Genomic DNA, 19,664 nt, shown 5'->3' with positions numbered 1-19,664 from the left:
TTTTCTGTAGCTCGTCTGCTGTCATCTTGTTTTCTTTTTAAGAAATTCAGTGAAATTCCATCTACTTATTATGCCACTAAATTCGTACCATTTTATGAATGACTACTTTTTTATATTATCACAGTAAATAGTGTTAAAAAACAATAGCGTTAAAAGTGAACTCGTATTCCTCACTTCTGGAAGAAAAAAATATTTCCTATGAGGTGCAGAGATTTTCCGTTATGATTGAAGGTGCTCTCTTTCTCCTCTCCATCGTTTTCCACCTCTCCCCTCGGAGCTGTCAAGTTGTCCGAACGGCTGGAGCAGATGAGGTTCCCGTAGGAGCCAGGACCCCAGGCTGAGGCGATCCCCGGGCACAGGTGAATTTTCTATCCCCGTTATAGCTCATCAATTCAGTTCTCCTAATAAACCTCATACTCTTGCAGTATCTCGTACCATTATTAGCAGTTTATCTTCCTGCTTTCAGTGCAGTTCCAGAACTTGCAGAAGGAAATTCAAGGCAAACATTTAAAAAAAAAAGAAAAAAAGAAAAAAGTATCTTTGGGTGAATACAGATGCTGTCTAGTCACAAACTCATTGTCTTTGGAGAAAATTAAATAAGTTGGATGTCCATATTTTTAAATGGATTTAGCGTGTAACATTGTAGTGAAGTTACCGGGTGCGCTCGGTTATGGTCAAGCGCCACACAAACTGGTAGCAAAAGTGAATGTTTTCTAAATTCATCTGCAAATACACTGTACTAAAAAAGTAGGCTAAAAACCCAAGGCCATTTGTACATTAGAAGGTTCACTCCAGAACTGCTAGATCACTATTAATTTATTTGACAACTTTTAGGTTCAGTCCGGATATTAGAGCTGTCATCGTAAAATGCTTCCATTTTTCCTTCAACACTGCTTTGAGATGGATCTGCTTTGAAGCTGTGTCAAAGTAGCTCGGAATCGCGAGAAACTTTAAAATTTTTAAGTTGAAAGTCTAAACAGCCTCAATAAGCTGTATAAAATTGTTCTGAGGATCGAACCTCCTACTATGGTACCCTGGAGCATTCAGTCACTTTCAATAAATCTCTTTTAATAATTTCTCACTTGTCCTTATTATTACTAACAGCCAGAGCATCTCAAGGCAATGTCAGAGTAAAGGCTTTGGCTAGATGCAGGAGTAAGGCTTATTTGAAAGTTAACATGAAGGAAAAGTAATCCAAATGTGAACTTACTGGAGGAAGTGACTTTTTTTTTTTTTTTGCATGATTTTACAGGTAGCTGGTGTCAATTCTGTCAAAAAAAGTCAGTGTTTCTTTGTTTTCGAGAAGTTATCTTATAGAGTATATTGAGAATGGAGTTTTTGAGGTCTGTTTTTCTCATCTTTAAAGCTTTGCTTTTATGAGTTTTCTTTCATTATCTCAGGAAAAGCTATGTTCAGCATCTGCTGGGAATATCTGCCATTAAATCATTTCTGAGGGATACGGACCTGGGCTCCTTGACTTTTTTCCCCAGTCCTTTAACAAAAAATACCTAACCACAACTTTCCATTGAAAAAAATACCCTGTGAGCTTGGGGAAGGGATTTCATGTACTTTTAAGTGGCTTGTGTTAATTGCAAAACCCTTTATTGATCTCCACCATGTGATGGAGAATTCAAGCTGGAGAGCGCTCCCTCGTCTTCAGCCGGGTGCCAGACTTGTCCTGATTTCCAACGCATCTATTCAGATAGAAGGCTAATTCCTAATTCTTACCCAACTAATTATCTGAACAAATAAAAGTAATTCCCTGTGTGAAGTGAGCTGGATCAAAGCAAAAGGCTGGCCACCAAGTCTTTCGGCACCATTTGTGGGGTGGATTCTTTACCACACAGACCGCAAAGCTATTCCCAGTTCCACGCACACACCCCCCAGCAACCTAATTCTTACTGGTTCTGTGGTCCCAATGGTATTGTCTGCCCTAAAATTTATTTCCCCATGAGTTATTTCTTTAAAAACCTGTTGGCTTAAGAAAACCCCCAAAGCACCGTCTCACCCTTCAGCCAAAGTGAAAAGGTTCAGCCTCAGGATTACACCACTAATGAATGTGCGTTTCTTTCACTGAAAACTATTCCCAATCCCAGCTGAAACTACCTGGATGCTAGTTGATGCTACCTGGAATGTGGTATTTGATAAAGAAGGACAAAATCAGGAAGAAACTGTTAATTTTTGGTGTCTTTCTGTTTTTTTGTTGTCGCAGGACTGCCAGGAAGACTTCTGAAACAAAGCCTGGGGAGACCGAGGGAAGCTAATTCTCTCTTTATGGTTGCTCTTTCCTCATAAACAAACACTCAGTTTTGCTACCAGTCTATCATAGATGAGATTTAATCTATATAAAACTCTTGACAACTGCAGTGATAATTTCAGCCTCCCAGTTTACGAGATTATAAAAGGCAGTTTACCCTCGCCGGTCTGCAGAGGGCCGAGTTTGGACATGCCGCAGTCAATAATTCAGACTCTTCATTTTGAGGCTAAGATAGATGCCGAAGCCTGGCAGTGCCTCTTGACCAGGCTATATGGTATGGCTGTATGGCTTTGAAAGAAGGAAAGAAACTATTTCAGATGAAGTTGTTGGTACTATAACCACAAAGAAAAGGATCTAGATCAAACTGCAGCTTTCAAAATATATGCAGTATAACTAATGCTAGTGATTACAGGGAGGGGACTGGGGTATGGATACGGTAATCACTAGATGGCATTAATATAAAATAATATAGCTAGCAGGATATTAGTACAGAAAACTATCGCAGCCCAGAAAGCCAACCGCATCCTGGGCTGCATCAAAAGAAACGTGGCCAGCGGGGCAAGGGAGGGGATCCTGCCCCTCTGCTCCGCTCTGGTGAGACCACGCTGCAGTGCTGCCCCCAGCTCTGGGGCCTCCAAAGGAAGGACATGGACCTGTTGGAGCGGGTCAAGAGGAGGCCACACAGATGATGAGAGGCTGGAGCCCCTCTGCTGTGAGGACAGGCTGAGAGAGTTGGGGTTGTTCAGCCTGGAGAAGAGAATGCTCCAAGAAGACCTTAGAGCCCCTTCCAGTCCCTAAAGGGGCTACAGGAAAGCTGGGGAGGGACTCTGGATCAGGGAGTGGAGCCATAGGAGGAGGGGGAAAGGTTTTAAACTGGAAGAGGGGAGATTTAGATGAGATATTGGGAAGAAATTCTTGACTGTGAGGGTGGTGAGCCCCTGGCCCAGGTTGCCCAGAGAAGCTGTGGCTGCCCCATCCCTGGAGGGGTTCAAGGCCAGGCTGGATGGGGCTTGGAGCAACCTGGTCTGGTGGGAGGTGTCCCTGCCCAGGGCAGGGGGGTGGAACTGGATGGTCTTTAAGGTCCTTTCCAACTCTAACCATTCTATGATTCTAAAACAGCAGTTCCTTGCCTACAATGAGCCTTTTAACTGTGCACAATGTAATTCACACAGCTGTGAACTCGTGTGGCTTTTCCTGTTTGGGGTCCCGTTGCCTTTCTGTGCAGACAGATGTGCAGCTGCAAACTGCTGGAGACTGCACCATACCAGGGCCGTGCGTCAGAGGCCTCCTGTGCAGACGGGCACCAGGAAGCACCTTTATCGTACTGCTGTCCTTACCCTTGGCAGCCCTACCACCACTTACAGCAGACGTTGCTGATAGCAAGAGAAGTACAGCAGTGATTGGGGAGTTAACGGAGCAGAACCTATTTTTCACTGTTTCTGTCAGTACTTCATAGCACTGAGGGGAAAAGAGAGCTGTAAAATAGTTGACCGTGACTTTTGAACCACCGTTTTTGCTTTCCCCCCTGTGGTTCTGGGTGAGGCTGTTATGAATCTTGAAAGTTTTGTGATTCAGAGGTCTGCAGGCAGTAGCCGCCAGGGCGCCCGCCTCAGCCTTGCAGCTCGAGGACAGTATCTTGACTGCAGAGAGTTCCAAAATGCCTCTCTCCTTGGTCACGCTGGCTCTCCTGGGCCGTGCAATCAGGCAACGATATTTTTGTTAAACTACTTGTGAGTCTTTCCGTTCTGTCTTAGAAATAGCAGTATTTGGCAAAGTAAAACTGGTAATCCGTTTTACCAAGGCAGTGTGGGCAAAAGCCTCCTGCGTGTGATGGCTCTCAGTGGGTTTGAGCCGTGCTTAGGGGGCGCACATGAACTCAGCCCCAGTGGAAGAGCCCCCAGGAGGGAGGACACCGACGTACATCCCTTTCCTCTACCCAAACAGGATGTTTCATGAAACCTGGAGGAAGGCAATGACGCCTTCTATTCTGTCAGATTTGGTCAAACTGGGTTGAAGACTTCAAATGGAAGAGAAAGAGATGGCTGGAGGGATGCCTGAGCATCTCAATTCCCCAGGAACCAAGGTAAAAACACATTAGTTCTTCTCTCAGAGTATTGATTTCTTGAGGGGAAGGTAAAGGCTAAGATTCAGATTTCTTCCTGATTGATAAGACTCCGGCTTGTAATGAGAAAAGACAGAGAGTGTTGCTAAGTCTTACGGAAGGTCCGGAGATAGCTGTGTAAGTCCTGACAATGCTGCACTCATCGGTCCAGAAACAAGACAATAGAAGCAGATATATCTTTTAATTAAATATTTCACATATCAGTTGTAATTATTTCCAATTAGCACTAATGAAGTAAGGATGGTGCAAACAAGCAATATAATCTGGTGATAAGCATTTTTTAATTAATATGAATGGCATGGACAGTATTAATTGACTCGATTTGGTAATTTTTTAAAAAAATACTTTGGTGTTGAAAGAGTTTCTTATCTTCTCGTTATTTTCTTGAGCTCCTCTCCTCTTCCACTGCAATGTTTTTTAGTAGTTGTAATTAAAATATTTTGAGTATCCCAAGCTCACTTTTATCCAAGAAACAATATTGTTCCAGATTTATACTTTATATTATTTTATTTATATATATTATATACTTTTTTTTTTGATAAAAACAGATTTATACCCACTTTTCTTGATTCACATAGCCTTAGGCAGACCTACTGATGAAATTACATTCTTGCATCATCTCCATTGCTGTAGTTCCCACTATTAACAGTATGGCTGAAAATTGGATGTTTGTGAGGCACAACAGTAAAAGCAAATGCACTATGCAATAAGGAGATAAGTCCAAATGCCAAAAACTAAATCAAACTAAATTTGAAATCTTCTTGTGTTTTCAGATATTGATGTTCTTTATCAATTTTTAGGATTCTTTTTAGGAATCCCAGGCACAAAATATTGTGTAATGTATTCTGATGAGTAATCCAATACAGAATTTTCTACAAAGGACGGCTTTGCCAACATGAATAAAGCCTCCAAAATAATAATACATTGCATCCAGAAGATTTATGTGAACGGCTTTTGTCTGTAGCCATTCCGTGTGGTGTGTGATGTAGCCATCATATTTTTATTCTGGGCAGGCCTGGGGTCTCTGAGACCCAGTTTAGCCCCCATATGCTATTTTGGCTTTCTGTTCCAACTCCTGATTTTGTGCCAATCCAACTATTCTGTAAGTATTTGTAGAAAAAAACCCAAAAAAACTCAAATGCATAATTTTAGGGGTCAAATTTTTCCTGGAATTAGATACAGGCAACTCGTCCATCTTTTGCAGAGCAATGCAGCTGCTGGGAACTTTTAGAGAAAGAATAACCATGTCTAGGATCCGACTATAAAGTTTTGGGGATGGTAGCACAAACTAGAAACCCACTCCTGGTAGTCACGGTCCTCTCACTGCTTCTGGCAGCAGAATTAATTTGTTTTACAATTTCAGCGTCAATCTTTTCCTTTGATTTAATTTAATCCGCTGCAGTAGCTGTGGGACCTCAATGACTCCTGGAGGTACAGTAAGTGCTGCCACTGTTAAATAGTGTCTTCATTCTCTTCCTTATCAGTACAGAAGGGAGAGTATGCACAACTGCATTAAAACTTGAGAAACATTGATTAAAAAGATCGTATTTTTTGGTGCAGTCTCATTTAGTCTTTTAAAAGCCATCAGAGAGGATAATTACATCAGACCCAGGCCCCAGATCGAGGACTGACAGATACCCTTAATTCCCTTTGGTCTCTGTGGAACTTGTGAGCATTAAGCACATTTCAATATCAGTCCTTGGACAGGAGATCATAAGTCTTTCCATTACTAAAATTACCTATTTTTAAAACACATTAGGCGATAGCACTTAAAGAGAGGGGGAAAAAAAAAAAAGCCATAAAAATGAATAACAATTATTTTCTCTGCACATTTTAGGTGAGCAGTATGTAGTCATTGTCATAATAAATCATGAAATGTCCAATTTTGTGAGCTGAAGGGACCTTTGTGCAATTCAAGGAATTTTAGCGAGCAAAATGAACTATGAGAGAACAGCAGTTTTATTAAACTGCCTACATTTCTAAGACAGATTGCATGGTTAACTGGCAAACTGGTGAGTCTATAAATAAAATATGTAAGAAGCAGCAGACTATGAGCTCCTTATTTTACACACAGACAGTTTGTCCCTATCAGTAAATATGTTTTAAAAGCTGCTGTGTAGTTTGATAAGAATTGCCTTTTCTAGTAATTGGAGCGCCTGTTTGAAATTATATTATGTCATCACAGCACCAAATCTCATTGTATTGGCGATATTATTGCATGATATGTTATAACAAATGGATTTGCCGTTTGCTTTGGTTATAGCTCCAGGGGCCCATTTTCCTCTTGGTAGAGATAATTAGACCTAAAATTCTCTCTCTCGGTAACAAATGCTCCCCTAAATGCTCCCTATTGCTAAATTAGCAATAGAAGTCAGATTTAGGCAGAGCCTGGAAATCTTAGAAAACCTGCCCAGTTAGAAGGTCATTTAGCAGAAGACACTCAGTTCTGAAAGAGTGCCGTGTAAAGATAAAATGAAGGCTTTGAGTTACAAAACATCCCAAGAGCTGGAGTCCCAGCTCACCGAGAAAAATAAAGAGCTGTAAAAGTAAGAAGTAACCTAGCCTAGGACAAGGTTTTTCAAAGCCTGCACTACTTCAGCTAGCTGCCAGCTTTGTTTTCAGCAGCTCAGAAATCCTGCCTTTTTTCCTCACCACAGTAGATAACCCAGGCTTGAACCTGAAAACAATTACTAGCAGAAGTAGGACTTATTTCTATTAATTCGGTGCTATTGACTAGTTGAGGTAGTTACACGGTCCTCGGCCCTACAGCAGCCGAGCGCTGCCAAGAAGAGGATTTCCATTTGTGGTTAAAGCTCACGGTGCCTGTGGCCGTGTTAGCTGCCCTGTGCCGTAGCTGAGCTGCAGCTCTACACGCGGTGAGGTCTGGAGATAAGGAACTTCTCAGAGTCATTCGCAAGCTGGTTATTAAAAGGTCCTGGACAGTCTTAATGTTTCTTAATAAGGGCTCGTAAAGAAGCAGTGTATCTTCATTACCCAGTGTCACACCCAAATGGAATGTGGTCACCTTTAGGAATGCGACCCTAAAGTAAAGGGCAGATTCCCCCGTATCTTTTAGGTATAGAATAATCTAAATTAAGAAATTTGACAGGCTGAAGTGGGGGCAAAGTTCTAGATGGAGAGAAATTCAAAGCATAAGACAAAGAGAAATTCTCTGCTCTGCTCTGACCCCCTGCAGTGCTGCCTCCAGCTCTGGAGCCACTACATCAGAAGGACATGGACCTGTTGGAGCGAGTCCAGAGGAGGCCACAGAGATGATCCGAGGGCTGGAGCCCCTCTGCTGTGAGGACAGGCTGAGAGAGTTGAGGGTGTTCAGCCTGGAGAGGAGAAGGCTCCAGGGAGACCTTAGAGCCCCTTCCAGTCCCTAAAGGGGCTACAGGAGAGCTGGGAAGGGACTCTGGATCAGGGAGGGGAGTGATAGGACGAGGGGGAATGGTTTTAAACTGGAAGAGGGGAGATTTAGATGAGATATTGGGAAGAAATTCTTGACTGTGAGGGTGGTGAGCCCCTGGCCCAGGTTGCCCAGAGAAGCTGTGGCTGCCCCATCCCTGGAGGGGTTCAAGGCCAGGATGGATGGGGCTTGGCGCAACCTGGTCTGGTGGGAGGTGTCCCTGCCCAGGGCAGGGGGGTGGAACAGGATGGTCTTTAAGGTCCCTTCCAAGCAAAACTATTCTATGATTCTATGCATCCAGAACCCCCATTTGCCTGTATGTACAGTAGATATGGGATGCTCATAAATCAGCATGGCACAAGTGCAAATCCCTTTGGTCTGTGTTTTGTAAACTCTTGTTTCCAGGTTGCTCCCTGCTCCCGAAGAGAGGGAAGTGGCACAGCCAGCTCGCTGTGCTCTGCAGATGGGTTACCCGTCGCAGCGTTTAGCTGCATCTGGTGCCTGGGGGTTGGATTTTCCTTTCATCAGCTAGCCAGGAGCAGCAGCCGCATTTTGGGGACTGATCCAAACCTCACGGTTGAACACACACGGGCAGAGCAGGAGTCTCCCTGGCCCTGGTCCACTGCAGCAGGATGAGTGCTGGAGCCAGCGCATCTGTTACCCTCTCTGACTTTGAGGCGTTATTGAATTTATTCCTCTCTTCACCAGCTATTCCCTGAATCTCTGGAGTACATGTTAACAGGCAGCTATATGTCAGTGCTGTGAATGCTATATAGGAACATTAAAACAGATTTGGAAATAGAAAATTTGCTTTCAGTGCTAGGAAGAAGTTGGAAGGTGCAAACTCTCTCTGCTACCTGTATGCCTTGAACTCTCACAAAACAATTTGATTACATTGCTCATTACTGGCAAAATATTTATATATATATGCTGTTAGAGTAAGGGCACCTACAACTCTAGACTGCTTTTACCTCTGTAAAAACCTCCACTTGATCAAACGGGAGTGAAACCACACATTGCTGCAGCTCCATGTAGTAGCGTCAATATTATTTGAAAATTTCTGTAGAAGTTGCTCCTATAAAGGTTGAATGGCAGACTTCTGTGGGCTTTGTCAACCACTCCTTAGACTTCCAAAACCATATATTACAATGTACAAAACATACTGACAGCATGCTCACCATATTTCTCATAGCTCTCCCCTATGGGCCCTAGGACCAGACCTTTCCAAATATCTTTCAGACTTGCAGAAAGCAGGATTTAGCAGCCGGATCCAGAAGCTCTGACGTGTTGGTTCTGTTTTTTTCTTCGGATAGGGAATGGGATTTTACTTATACTGGCCTAAAAGGAGTGTCTCCAATGAACCTCTACGGTGAGGCACCATAACTTGTTTTTGCAGACCCACAGAGGAAAATAGCCCCATGTAACATCATACTGAGACACTGTTCGTCATCTGGAAAATTAGATGGCCTGAATGACGTTGTTTTCTGCCATTTTAGTCCCAAGTTTTGCATCTTTGCCAAAGCACTTGAAATCACTGAGATTAACTAGGGTAAAAACTGGTAACTAGTCATGATGAATCAGTGCGACAGAAGTGCATCACAAAATTTTGAATTTCAAATTACTTTTAATTAATCTAATTAAAATTAATTGCTTCTCCTTCTTTGGAGAGTCCAGACCGGAATGAGTATTTTCATCTTCCACATCTAGCCCTTCATCTCTCCTCGTTTGCTTTGAAGTGAGTCTTTACAACACTGACATTAGCTAAGAGGGCTATATTAAGAAAGTGGAAAAGCTCTGCTTGTCTATCACATCCCAGGATGGTTAGCTGAATTTTATAAACACAGCTTTGGTGGAAAGATATTCATTAATGGGAGACGCAGTAAAAAAAAGGTATAGTTTGTGTGAAAGCTCTCAGAGGCATTACAGAACGTTTCTCTTTCCTCTTTAATGACTATGTGCTACTATGACCATTGTCTTTCTACACATTCCTGTTAGTAGATTTTTATTAATTTGGGGTCAAATACAGTGAAAATTCAATAAATTTCTTTTTGTATATATATTTGTGTTTGAGTCTTAAGTAAAACTATGCCTTAATTTAAAAATAGAACTGTTCAAAATGATTGACAGCTGCTACAGTTTCCTTTAAACTCTTTGGAAAGGCTCAATATTGGCTAAGGATATGATTGTCCGCACTGGTGTCCATCAAAAGTCAGTGTTTGCCAAGAACTGCCACACGTTACCTTCTGAGATACTGCAGTTTCATAATACAGTAGGTAACTCTTGTCACACCTGTGCTGTTATTTAAGACACGATACTGACCTTGAACAGTGGCTATTGCATATTATCTGCCTGAAAGTGCCTATTGCATGATGGAACTATATAAATAACAATAACGCACCATCTACGTGCCTTAATTACCATTGAACAAACTTGTTTCACCTTACAGATATTGAAAGGTTTGATGACTTTAGCATTTTCTAAGTGTACCAACTAAAAGCATTTCAGGACACCTGTTGGGATTATATTTGAACACTATACAAGACAGACAATAAATGTAAAATACATGTTCATTTGCCTTTCACTTGCTTTTAATTGTTTTCTTTCTTTTTTTTTTATTATTATTAAAGGAAAAAAAAAATTAAAGGCATTTTCTTTTTTTCACAACCAATATTTCATCCTCTGTGGTCCTGCAGTGAATGAATTATTGTGGATTTACGAACATATTAATCATCTCCATGGAAACAGTTTGCAATTTCACAGCACAGGAGTTTGACTTCCCTGCATGACAATGAAAACGGAAGGATCTGAACAAGGGTAGCTGAGGGGAGATAAAACACCCCTTCCTACTCAGGCTCAGTCAAGAGTTATCAGCAGCCGCTCTCTACTCCTGCGTCTGGGAGAGAAATCAGCCCTTCCAGTTTGTGGGTGACTAACAGCGACCACAAGACCTTGGCAATCTGCAGGCAAGAGCTTACGTCACGTATTGTACAACAGACGCAACGTGCCCTCCATGAAAGACCGTGTTTGTAAGGGTAAATTTGTAATTATTATTTTTTTTTTTTTCCCCCGCAATGGTGTTATTTAAGGAAGCAACTATCTAGTTATGTATTTGGTTTGAAACTGGGGACCTCGGGAAATGAGACATATTAACTGCAGAGGAAAAAAATGTCTGGTATGAGGCTGAAGAGAAGTGTCGATCAATAAGACAAATGTCAGGTGCTCAGTATAAGGGAAGGAAAGTAAATAATGAAATTTTAAAAACATGCTGTAATAGAGCAAAACTCGAAGAGGAAGAAAAAACTGTAAAATGAACCTCACAATTTTTTTAACCAAGATCTCCTGGGACATTGTAGGGCTCTCCTAGTGTTTCTCCTTGTCTATGCAAATGGGAAGGCTTTTAGACAGAAGCATGGGCTACCAGGTTTGAATGGCTTCATGCAGGACCTAATCCCAAGGAAGGGACTTGATTTCACAGAAGATGGCATTCCTCACAGTATCTTTGAGCCTAGACCCCCGGGGCAGTAGCAACCCCTTGTCTTTAATTGCTTGTCTTTAAGGGGAGTCGCTTGACAAACAACCAACGGGACACCACTGAGGCACAGGGCTAACCAGAAAAGAAATATCTGTAAATTTAGGGGAGTGAAAGGTGTCTCTCCTGCTATTTCATGGTCTGGTCCTGAGGCTTCCAAAACCTGCATTAATTTCTGTCAAGAGGATTTATGAATGTCTGTCTTTACCTAAAAACAGGATCATGTTTCTTTTAGGCTGCAGTTATCAGAACCTAAAATAGCTGTTAGTAGCTTATCAACAAACAGCCAAATGAAGAGTCCAAGAAGAAATGACATTACATTGATGTAATGAACCCAACTCACAATAGAAACCTGCTGTGAGATGTTCAAAAGAGATTATGAGAGAATATAAATTGAATGGCAATCACCTTCCCCAAAAAAAGGAGTAAAAAAACATATGGATCATAAAGCAAACAGAAAAGAAATGGATGATGATTACAGTCCATTTTCATCATTATTTTATCTACTATTTTGCTCTAAAAGTATCTTAAAACTTTTGTTGCCAAATAAATTTACAGAAATGAGCGACTGTATATAAATAATTTACATTCAGATGATCTTTCGATTTTCCTATCAGGTCAACAAGGACATGGGTAAGAGAGCTTTCTGCTGCCTGAAATTCAAACGGGTATCTTGTATGGATATCATAATGGGACAAACTGATGCACCGAAACTTCCAACCAGCATTGTATTGACTGAGATATTCCTCTGATCACGGTGATAATTAGATGTATGTGATCAAATAACTATTAAACAGAATAACTGTACATGTGGGTAGTGAGTTTTGCGGTGCTGTGCCTTTCCATGGACACTGGCATCCGCACAGCAAGCAACTGGCTATTCATTCCCATCCATTAGTTCACAAGCCATGAACCGACGTCCTGTAACAGTCTGAAAACAGAGAAGTTATCTGGTGACATGAAAATTGCTGAAAAAATGCTTTTTTCTTTTTAAATGCCACATCTCTGCTTTCCCGCATTTCGTTGGACTTGATGTCAGTCGTCTCGAGGGCCCACGGGAAGCGTCCGCTGATGAGGTGCTGGGTGCAGTGATGTGGGTGATGGGGAAAGGTGAAGGACCAGTGAGATGAACCAAAAGTTGTGCAATCGGAAATTTTAGCTTTGCTTTGACCTGCTTTCAGAATAGCTAAGTCTCTCTCTCTGGGTCTTGATGTCAGCCACTGCAAGACTTAACTTCCCAACGCACGCTTGCTGATTAATTAAGTAAATTCTGTGAAGTTATATGGAGAAAAAAAAGTCAAAATTCCATACAAGTATAAAACAACGCAAGTTATAACTGCACGTATCTGGCTTTTGCTTCAGTTTCTGGAGCTCAGACATACACACACTGTGATGAATTATGTTTATTTAAGTATACCGGTACTTTTTCCCTGGTTATTTAGCTTGGGCACAATGCTGCCGTGCACAGCTATGTGGCTTCCAGAGCCAGTGTCTTTGTTACTTTATGCTAAACATTTTAAAGGTAGTAAAATTTCTGTGGAATTTCATATCCCTTCTCATTCATCCAAAACTGGAACGAAAAATCAAATCCCTATTTAACTGTCGATGTAGCGATGCATTTAGGGGCCACACAGAAGATCTAGCTACATGCAAGTTGTTACTGCTATATTTACAAGTTAGATGATTTCATGTCATATAGTACTCTGGCAGGGAATCTGTTAGAAACAGCTTACGCATTATTCATGCCTGCTAAGGAGTTGGCCTTTGCTCATCTTCAGTTTCGCCTGTTTTGTCTTTAGGCAGCGCATGGTTGTCCTTCACCATCGGAGTTCACGCCATGTTGAGTTATTTTATTGCCTGGAGTTGCTCCCTCCACTGGTCAGGTTATCCAAAGCCAACTGTGCTTTTCAGTAGCTGCCCGGAGCTCATGAAATGGGAATTAGCTCTGAAGCATCAGATTAAAACACAACCAACACTTATCCCAGAAAGGGTACTCTTAGAAATTAATTATGGTCATAAAGCTGCCAATACTTTCTTTTCATAACATTCAGTCTTATTGCCGAGGCAGAACTGTTCTCTACAGCTGAAGTTCCTCAACTTAGGGACAGACCCCCTGCTTGCTCTCTGCCCTTTGCAGAGGGCTGCCGGCAGGTGCGTGCCTGGAAGCCCCTACAACTGGAGGACACCCATCTCCATCATCTCCCTCAGCTGTGACCATGCTGCAGACCAGCAGAGCACCCTGGGAAGGGAGGGTGGTCCCAGGGAAGTTTTATCAGAAGAGGAAGGGAGGAAGTTGTGAAAGACAAAGTATAGCTATTTGTTGTTGGTGGGCTGAAGCTTACAGAAGATTTGGGTGTTCCCTCTAGCCTCTTTCTGGGAATGGGGCATTTGTTGCTGTCAAGATAAGGAGTCTGAGTTGTAATAAACTCCTCACTGAATAGGAGACCGAGGCTGGTTTTCCACACCACCGCCCCCTGACCCTGGGGTGTTACTGTTTTTTAGCTGCTCCAGGAGATCTGCCCAGGGTTGCCAAGTTTGGTGTGGTTGCAGTAGCTGTACGTGTACCCAGGAGCTATGTCTGTGATGTGACACCCCATCGCCTCCTGGCTCTACGTGTGAGTTTAGACTCTGCCCTGCCCTGTCCTGGTGTCAGGGTGGGAGCTGGGTGTTTGCTTTCTCCTCAGCTTTGGGAAGTGGTTCTGCAGGGAGGAGGTTTCCAAGTTGTGCCTTGAGCATAGGGGTGGCTTCCCACCAACCTTTACCTCTCTGTGGTTGAAGAAAGGTGTAGGAAGGGTCCCCGAGAAGAAGGACATGGCTTGCTGACATGGCAGGGGGCTGTAAGGTCTCTCTCTGAATTCTGTTTTCATGGCTTTAGCTGCCTCTGTTTTCATTTGCTTTTTTGAGCTCAAAATCCTGTTATAGTGAAGTCTCCTAAAACTTACTGTCCTGATGACTGATTCTGGCCATTAATCACCTGAGGGGGAGTGGGTCACTTGCTTGGTAGTAAAATGTATTACCTGTGAGTGAGAGCCCGGGGCAGAGTGGTGCAGTGTGCCGTCATTATTCAGCATTGTGATGGGGCGATGAAGGATAAACAAGAAGAAAAACAACCACAAGCAGGACATGTGGTGTGGAAGAAAACCTGTGTGGATACAGTAAGGTGGAGAGCAGTCTCTTGCTGGATCCTTTTTCATGAGAAACATCCTATAGCAGTAAAACCACTGCTTTTATTTTCCTTCTTCACTGATCCTTACACCTACTGCCCAACTGGGAGCATTCAGGCAACTTATATGTAGTGCATACTAGAAGAGTCAACTCCTTCCCAGCACAACTTCCTTTCTTTAGGTCCCGAAAGTGGTCAAATAAGACTACTTAAGGCTAACTGTAAGTCCTGGTGGACTGTCCTTATAGCTTTGTAGGCTTCAAAGCAGAAGTTCAGCTTGGTCCATGGCTGCTGAGCCCAGAGGGGTTTTTCTGGCTGAACATCACAGTGCCAAACTTCTCCCCTCTGATGGTTTAGAGAAATATTTGCTGTTACTGGTTTGAGTTGGAACAGACCATCTGGCGGTACCACAAAAATTGTATATGTCCTAGCAGTGTTTCTAATAAATTGAGATTTTTGAAGAGGAAGAGATTGGACAGGCATGTAGTCTTGTTCACAGGTATTTCCCATAGCAGACTGACTTCTGTTGGTCAATCAGCTGGTCTTTACAGGCTGAAGGATCAGGCCCTTGTTCTGATGCATGAAAAACTTGCTAATTATAAACAATGTAGCAGCTGGAGAAAAAAAAATACCACTACAAACCAGCAGTATGCCTCTCTGAGTCAGGCTTAGCTAATGAACCAGAAGCTCCTCCAAAATGAAGCCTCTAGGACTGGGACTTGAATAATTGCCTGTGGCCAACTTTGCTTTTTTTTTTTTTTTCCTTTATTCCCTTTTTTTCCCTTTTCCTCCCATCCTCTGTTGTTCTCTGTATTTGACGGTCTGAAGGTTGCGACTTGTAACAGCCCATTAGGTTTTTGTCTCTGTGCTGCTGAGATGAAGCTCACCAGGATGTAGAAAAAAAACCCAAACCACAAAATCCCTGGGTGGTGGACCCCAAAAAAACTCCTTGAAAAGACACATTCTTGGATTAGTATTTATTTTTCTTGAACTTGCAGTTAACTTGTCTGGAAAGGCTATAAAATCAGTCACAGGCCACACTTTATATGCCTGAGAGACTTAAAGATAATCAAAGGAAGATGTTCAGCTTGGTTCCTGCTACTTATCAGATCCTCCAAATTCCTATTGATCTGAACAAAGTTAATTCTATGGGGAAAACAGAATACACCCCTGTTATTTTAACAATGAGGAACTGTTCCTCTGCATGTGGTTCAAGATGATGCAAGACCTGCTTTCCTAATTGATATTATCTTGAGCATTTTGAATGTTCTCCAGAATCCTTATGGTAAGAGGAAAAGTATGAGACATAAAGAACAAAGAATTTGTGTGAGCGTGTGTGTATATATACATTTTCATATGTCTATTATATAAAATGTCTTTTTCCCCTTGTACTTTCAAACTGATGATACGCACTGGTTCAGGTAACGGGTGTCCACAGAGATGTAACAACAAACACTGAACTTTAGTGACAGGGAAAATAATGGCAGCTATTCTTCTAGCTGCTGTAATTTAGCACGGCAAAACAGTGCTGTTCCCTCCATCTGACCACGTATCTGGAGGAAAATGAGTGACACTGCCATTGTTTGTGTTGTCATGAAATTGTTCAGCTACCTCAGTAGCTCAGCTGCATAATCAATCATTTCCAACAATTAAAACAATGCAGTTCGTTGGCAGCTGACAACCCAAAGTGCCAGCTGCCAATTTCTCTAGCTTGCGGGTTTTTTAGTTTTAAAATTGCGCATGGATGGGAGTCGCCCAACGTTTCTTTCTTCTCATAATAACTTTTCTTGCGGTGTCTCACAAGCGTTTATCACAGGGCATGACAGACGAGTCAGCACAATTGTTGAGATGCGGTCTGTGTTAACGTGGAAACCATAACTTTTGTTAGTGGCGCAGCAGCGCTCCTCTCAGAGTTTCTAAATAAGATGGATAAGGAGGTTAAGGAACTGCAGTATCGACTATATTTATAACTTGCTTCTCTTCCTAGTGAAAGAGCATTAGTTATAGTCAGTATTTTCAGTTTCTAAGGAATATATGAATACTCATTTAAGGCTTTTGGTTTAATGTTTCAAAAATCACCAATAATAAAAGACTCGATACATCTTGCTGTCATTGATCTTTGGGAATCTATTTTCCTGGAGCAGACCTGCTAAAACTTCCTGTTTTGTGAAACTGTTTCAAGAGAGTGGCTATTTCTATACTACCATTAACTTATTTCTCCAAGTAGCACCATAACTATATGCATTTCGATGCTTTTCCTGGGGAGTTGTGATGGAGAAATATCATTTGGCTGAAAACCTTTCTGGCTTGTCCTGTTGTATATACTGATGTTTTACTTACATATTATAAACAGTTTAGATTGAGGGGAAATCACCTGTAATACAGTCTCAGAGTTTACTTCCCAGCTTTGCGTAGCACTTTATAGATCTCCAAAGAGATCTGTCATGCTTGTAGCGCTTCAGCAAGCGTAACCTCAACATGAGGCTAGTTAAAGGAGGACTTAGGTTGCCTGTGTCAGACATAGCAGCTGTCTTTATGGAAAATAGGCGGAAAGATAATATTGAAAAATGTTGGGTCAGAGATGAATGGTTAATACACCTTTGCAATAATAAGGGACTTATTTATGCTACAGTAATGTTTTGTAATGTTGATGTCTGCCTTAACGTTTAGTATCTCCCTGCTCGAAGCACACTGAGAAATACTTCTATCAGTGTTTTTTGCCGTGATGGTAATGGATAGCAGAGACTATCCTATGCCTGTTGAACTCCATGATAGCTTGGGGCCAAGATCTGACATTGTATGTGCAGTCCTGCTGTGGCTCAGGGGCATTGCTGGAATCTAAAACCAACTCCTTACGACCAATAACAGCACTTCTAATTATACAAATTAGCATAAGCAAGTCTCACACTGTGGGTCATAAATTAATCACAGGTTTGGGGATTACTTTTTTCTTCCCCGCTTGCTCACATGCAAGGGTGTACTTGGATTACTGAATGCTCGAAGAGAAGGAAAGCAGTAACAGTTTTAAACTGAAAGAGGGAAGATTTAGGTATTGGGAAGAAATTCTTGACTGTGAGGGTGGTGAGACACTGTCCCAGGTTGCCCAGAGAAGCTGTGGGGGGCTGCCCCATCCCTGGAGGGGTTCAAGGCCAGGCTGGATGGGGCTTGGAGCAACCTGGTCTGGTGGGAGGTGTCGCTGCCCAGGGCAGGGGGATGGAGCTGGATGATCTTTAAGGTCCCTTCCCACCCAAACTGTTCTGTGATTCTATGAAAGGTCCTTGGTTAACAGGAGTCTGACTGTGGCTGCTGCTCAAAGAGCTGGTTTTCAGTGGGATGGGCTAGTAACTGCAGGGCTTATGCTAAAGTCCCGCAGTCTTGTGTCTGGAGGGCTGTTAGGACTATTTCTGCTCAACTGTGGTCAACATCTATTTTGGCACTGGTGGGAACGAATATTGTTAGTGGAAAAGTTGTGACTTTGCAGTTTTCTTTCTGAGCTGGCTAGCAGTTTTGCCATGTGTGCATATTTGCTCTCATGAGACTGTCCTGCACCATCTTAACCCAGGTTGCTGGGTTGGTTTGTATGAGTTGTGGAGTATTTATTCTGAAGAAGAAAATCCAAATAGAAGATACATATTTTTTTTTTCTCCATGACTGTGTCATCTGTCTTTCACATCTTAATTTCTATGATTGTAATGCTCTCAGATGTCATTTCCCGTTAGATTTTAATAAAATCTTCCCTATGTCAATGGCTTTCACTTCAAAACTCCATAACTGGTTAGACTTTGTGAAGCACTTGTAATTGTTCAGTTACTACAAATCTTCACAGAACAAAATCAACCTTACAGAAACGTTCAATGACAGAAATCCATCTGCTTACATTATTGCCTGATTGTGTCTCAAGGTCTGTTTTTCCTTGGTGCTACCACGTGTTGATAGGATTGTGCAGAAATTAGTGTGCTGAACTATATCTAGAAAATCTACAATCAATACATGCATATCTTTATCAAGAGACTTTCCTTTTTCCTTGCTTTAACTGTATTAAACTTTGCACATTTACCTGAGTATATATTGAATCTCAGTGTCTACTTACTTTGCGAAACGGACTTCGTATTCGATGGCACATCTCAAATATTTGCCCTTTAGAAACTAGGTGGACTTTATTTTAACTTGCCATTTAGTTTGTAATACAAACCAATATATTCTTACACAAAGAGAACTGTATTTTAAAGAATAATAAGGAAGTTGTGGATTTAGTTCTGCCTTCTTGCTACAGTTGTTAGGCACTGATGGTGTCCACTAAGGTTTGAATGAGATCTTTTCTCTAAGGAAGCTAGAAACAAAGCCTTGGTTCCTGTATCTAGGGCCTTGTGGACAGGCTCTTGAATCTGGAAAAGTCTCATTGCTTTGGTCTCTTAGCATGGATTTCTTTCAGGAGCCGGGAATAAATAAAAGCCATCACAAAAAGAATGGAGGAATTGGAGAAGATTGCTGAGACAGTTGTTTCTTGCTTATATCCTTTTCAGCTCTTCTGAGCTGGGTTTTTGGTGGGATCTGGAAAAGAGCTGCTCCTTGAATGAGATGTAATCAAAAAGCAGTAGACACCTGATATTAAAGAAACAAGAGTTTCAGATTAAAGAGAAATGAAATAAGGAAGCAAGAAACTCAGGAAAAACAACATGGTTGAAGCTACCTTTGCAGTAAATGAGTTGGCAGAAGTTTGAACTAGGGCAAAATCAAGTATGATGAGGACAAATTTTCTGGGGCATGTCTCTAAGGTGTCCTGCAAATCTCTGAGCTGTTGGAGACTTGTCTCACTGCTCTGGTAAAGAGGTGGCCAAGTCATAGACAATAAAGTTAATTATACAAGAAACCATTAAGTTTGTTCACAGAAGGGCTGTTGAGAAGCTTTAGCTTCCTTGTGATTTAAACCACGCGTTGAAAGTCCTTTGTCATGAATGAACTGCTTCTGAATGTCTGCTCAAGGCAGGAGGGTGAAGTATTTTTATAGTTTTAGTTATTTTCTACGCTTGTGGTTTTTATATGCTAATATGTTTGTTTCTTTCCAGCCTTTAGAATATTCATTTCACAAAGTCTAAAATTTGACACCTGCTGTAGCTTGTATTATCACTTTCACCCTTAGAAACCCAGAAATTATTAAGGTGGAGTAATTGCTATCCGATTATA

Source organism: Rissa tridactyla, chromosome 6 (genome assembly GCF_028500815.1).
Source record: "Rissa tridactyla isolate bRisTri1 chromosome 6, bRisTri1.patW.cur.20221130, whole genome shotgun sequence".
In the NCBI taxonomy this organism is placed as follows: Eukaryota; Metazoa; Chordata; class Aves; order Charadriiformes; family Laridae; genus Rissa; species Rissa tridactyla.
The sequence above is the reverse complement of the archived record's forward strand: the minus strand, read 5'-3'. Positions refer to the sequence as shown.